Here is a 4,903-nt window from a genome sequence, read left to right as displayed (position 1 = left end):
TTGTTAGCTGTTTTCTTCTCAAGTCATTCAAATCCAGCAACTGTCCTGACCAGCCCGGTGAAACTACTCTTGCAAAGTCATCAGTGATTTTCATGTTACGAAAGTCAATAGAGGGTTTTCTGTCTTCAGCTCATCAGAAGCATTGGCTTACCACTCTCTCCTAGCTTCTATGACAACACTCTTCTGGTTCTCCTTCTACCTAGAGCTTTCCCTCCCCTCCCTTCCCTTTCCCTCCTCTCCACTACCTGGTCTCATTCTTTGTCTTTTTAATAACTCATCACTTTCTACCCAAATCTTAAATGTTGGAATTCGTTGGTACGTTGTCCTAGGCTCTATTCTAAGACGTGGCTTTAAATACTGTTATAAACCAATAAAGATTATAAATACCTTTAGATGCCATTTATATATAACAACTCCAACCCAGGTCTTTCCTCTGAGTTCCAGCTATAAGACTTACTTAATATCTCCAGCTAGGTGTTCACATTAGCACCCTAACTTCCCATCCCCTCAAAACTGTTTCTTTCCAGCTTTTCCTATCTCAGTAAAGGGCATCATTATTCACCAGGTTGTTTAAGCCAGACACCTAGAAGTCATGCTGGATTCTTCCTTAACAACTCCCAGATCCAATTCAATAGCAAATATTAATTTCTCCTCCAAAATGCAGTTAAATAAAAATGTCTGACTTCTATTCTTTTTCTTTCCACTGCCATCACCATCTCACACTGTGACTATTGCAATGATGATCTAACTAGTCTAACTGTGTCAGGTGGATTTTGGCTTCAACTTATAGGACACTCAATTCAAAAGGTTTAAATAATGAGGATATTTATTATCTTGCATTACAAAATATTCATAGATTGAGCATTCCCTAGGTTTTCAAATTAGTAGCTCAAATATGCCATTAAAGAGTGGATCTCCTTCTCTTTTACTGTTTTGTTCCCATGGGGCTTAGGGAATCAAGGGGAACCAATGCAAACCTGAAATTCATGCTGCTTGCTGTGTCATAAGAAAGTACTTTGTCTCTGACCCAGGATTCTTATGTCTTCTGCCAGCCTCCAAGAAACTGGCAGTCTAACTTGTGAGCTTGCAAGAAGGGCAAGATCTCAGATCCCTTCACAGGTTATGACCCCTAGAGTCCCTGTTACCATGCACTTGTAGTTATACTTCTGTTATTCCTTGTGGAATTATTCTCTGATGCTGGCAACTTGCTTGAACTACCTCTGCAACCATGCCCTGTCCACACCTGCTAAACAGGACTTTCTCCAGGTCCTGAATCTCATGACCAACTTCCAACACCTGCCCCAAATTTTCAGGCAGGCAAAATTCCGGACAAGTCCTGCCCAAGCTGCTCCACAATATCATTTTATTAACCAAATTACATCATAACTAAGTTATTAACATATTACTAATGAGGATACCCTGGCATCCAAATATAATCATTAAGTGGTCCAATGTCCACATTTGAAACTTCATCGCTGTGGGTGGTCTTGTTAAAGAAAAACAGAAAGCCAGTTACCTTCTCTGACCCACAGTCCTCTGGTTTTGTTAAACATTCATGAATTGTGATTGGACTACAAGATGGATGTAAAGCCAGGGCCAGCCTCTGAGGCCACACAGACAGCTTGGAAAACGCAACACAACCGTGTTAATTGAATTAAGGGGAGAGAATGTTGCCATCACCACTTTGTCATACATATTCCAGACACAGCGCAGAGCTTCCCAGATGTCCAGAACAGATGTCACACAAGCAATGGTGTCATAATCATGTGAAATCATTTGTGTGCAAACTGCTTAACAATTAATACTAGGGCAGTGATAGCTTGTGTAGTCATTAAGGTTACAGGTCTAAATGAAATTGTCATCTTCTTAGAGTTTGCTTCGTATCTAATAGCAATACTCATCAAAGAGATGAGAATATTAATTACAATTAGAAAAATGGCACCTCACATTTACCTTACTTTATAAGTTACAAAGCTCTTTTCACATTAGCTGTTATACGTTAGCCTCACAACTCTTTGAGACGAGTGTTCTTAACTCCATTTTATAACAAAAAAAAGGAGGCTCAACTCTAGAACTTAGCAATTTGACAAAGCTCAGCAAAAACACACTTAAGATCTATGCATTTTAAATATGCACATTTTCCATCAAAATAAAAAATGGTAAGCAAATAGTCAACTCTAGTTAATGCTATATATGCTGAAGTATTTAGGGGAAGTATACTAATATCTGCAAATTTACTTTGAAATCCATCAAAAATGTAAGTGGATCAGTGGATGGATAGAGTGATGGATACATGAATAGATATGTGATAAAGAAAATGTTAACGATTAAGTTTAAATGGTGGGATTATGGGTGTTCACTGTAAAAGTCTTTAAGCTTTGCCGTTTGTTTGAACATTTTCATAAAATGTTTTGGAGAAAACTGGAGGCTTAAAGAAATTAAATGACTGTCTTCATGTTACAACCTGAGGCTGGACTGAGACCCAAATCCAGTTCATCTGATCCTAATTGCCATGCCTAACATGAGCATTTTAGAAAAGTTATTATTGTTCAGTGTTTAAGGGAAAGCAGTAGCGCAAATAAGCACTAAATTCTGGTTAACTAAGAGCTCTGCAAAACCAGGGTGATCTGCCATAAAAGGGATGATATGTAAGTAAGGAGAATTCATTTTTAAATCCCGTACTGATTCATCTCGGAGAGTTTTGTCCCTTTTATAGTAGTCCCTTTGGGGTGTTTGACATTTATGGTAATGATGCTGTCTTGCTCAGAGCATTGTTGCCCCTCTTAAGGGAGCACATTCATAACTTAAGATACCTCATGTATTCTCAGTGATGACAAACCTTTGTCCAAAGGTTTAAAAAGGTTAAAGGTTTAAAGATTAAAAGATCCAAATGTCAGCAGAAGCCCAGTCAGGTGAATGAAACTCAAGGTTTACAATGTCATTTCTGTGCAAAGCTAACAAGTAACTACAGGGCATTGGATACTTTTTTGGTTAGTTCGTTGGTTAATTTTGTATTTTAAAATGAGGTAGCCCTCTAAACTAACAAAACTATTTTTCTTGTATGACACAAAAATTATCTCTGAAACCTACTCTGTGCCAGGACAGGTCAATGGCAGCATCCTTCCTGTGCCTCCCCCATCCTAGCACTTACCAGCCCTCATGTCAGCCACATGTTTAACAGCTGGCTCCTCCAATAGACTGGACATTTCAAAAGCATGGAGAACCTAGAAGCTGTCTCACCATACCCCCCAATGCAGTGCCTTTGTTTTTATTTATGAACAATTATTAAAGAGTGAGTCAATGAATGAGTAAGTCAACCAATGGACTGATCATGTCGACTGATTTGAAAACTGACCTGACCATATCTTGAGTATATCTGGCCTAGTATTTCCACTACAGTTTAATTTGTTTGGTATGATGTCCCATACATGGAATTCTGTGCAGTAACTGAAACGTAGCAACACCATATGTAGAGGTAACAGGTTTTCTGTGGATTTTTTTTTTCCTGCTTTTTAATTACCATTAATACTTCTTGGCTACCATTCTTGAGTTCTCTAAGTATACAGTTTCATCTATCATAAAAAGAAATCTTACTTTTCTATATTTGCCTCTTTTATTTTTTCCTTTCTCTACACTTTCTCTATTTCTGCTACACATCCCACTAAGATAAGTAACAAGGTAGCCTGGACCCCTCAGTCTTGTCACTTTCAACTTTTCTACTAAATGTAATGGTAACTCTTGGGCTAAGTATATAGTGTTTATTGTGGCCATTAATAAATTTGTCTTTAATACATTTTTAGAGTTTTACTGATGAATGGATTCTGAGTGTTATTGGATTTCTTCTCATTATCTTTTAAGCTAGTGATATGCACTGTTTTATGTTACTGGCTACTGTGAGGAAGTAGCCAAGATCTACTATGTATTTTGCTGCAATGAAAATAATAATATGTACTCTCCAGATTACTGTGAAGTTGGGAGAAAACTGACAAGCAGATCACCTGAAAGTGCTGGTTACGTGGTAGATGCCGGTGAAAGATTTCCATTGCCTTTCTTGGATTTCGCTCAGCTCTAGAGAACTGTGTCAGCTCCTCCCCATGCGTCTGGGCACATTCTGTCCCCAGGTCCTGCCCCTGCTTAGGTATTGTCTTTGCATTTCCATTTCCTGGTTTGGCATATCTCTGGGTCCTGGGGTTCCTCATCTTCCTTCATCCCTGGCTCAGAGTTGGCTTCTTTTCAGACTGTGGCTCTGGCTCTGGCTCTGGCTCTGGCCGTGCTGGGACTTAGCTCCTCCTCTGCTTACATACAGGCCCTTCCCCCAACCCCACTCCCACACTACCTTCCCGCCCCCAACCATGGATCTCCCTAGAACTCTCCACCGCCACACCTCTGTGCTGCTGCCACTTGACATCAGACGCCAAGAGTGGCTTCTTGCCAGACATGCCTACTGGGTTTAAACCCTTGGGTTTGACAATAAAAAAGAGAGAGGAATTGTTTACAACAAGAAGTTAGGCCAAAAAATGAATTTTAGAAATTAATTTGAGATTGATGATGGCACCCCCATAAAACCATTCCTTAGGAAATCTGAACAAAATGAGTGAAAACTCACTAGTTGTTCTCATTGAGGCTGGGCCCCAGGATTCTGACCTTGATTCAGGATCAGGGGATCCTGATCTTGATTCAGGATCAGGAAATTCACTTCTGTGGGGGTGCCCTGGTCCGTCCTGGCTTCCAGCTGACTGTGGGCCAGCTGCTTCCACAGCAGGAGAAATGTCCTCCGTGATGCTGGGGGCCCACGACCTGAGGTGGGGGGAGAGATTCCAGCAGATGTGTTCCATACAGACCATCCGTGAGAATGGCTGACCCCCACCTGGATGACTTGCTGCTGCAGCTGGACTGTGAAGCT

General features: G+C 40.4%; 1 non-coding gene across 1 annotated transcript; it reads left to right on the top strand.

The window, feature by feature from the left end:
• The first annotated feature begins 4,539 nt into the window (after nt 1–4,539).
• On the top strand, nt 4,540–4,632 carry LOC112436918 (small nucleolar RNA SNORD116). The gene has a single exon (XR_003025586.1). It is a non-coding gene; the product is annotated as a small nucleolar RNA SNORD116 (small nucleolar RNA).
• Nucleotides 4,633–4,903: the final 271 nt, after the last annotated feature.

Source organism: Pan paniscus, chromosome 14 (assembly GCF_029289425.2).
Source record: "Pan paniscus chromosome 14, NHGRI_mPanPan1-v2.0_pri, whole genome shotgun sequence".
Taxonomy (NCBI): domain Eukaryota; kingdom Metazoa; phylum Chordata; class Mammalia; order Primates; family Hominidae; genus Pan; species Pan paniscus.
This window is presented reverse-complemented; position numbering and strand designations above follow the sequence as displayed.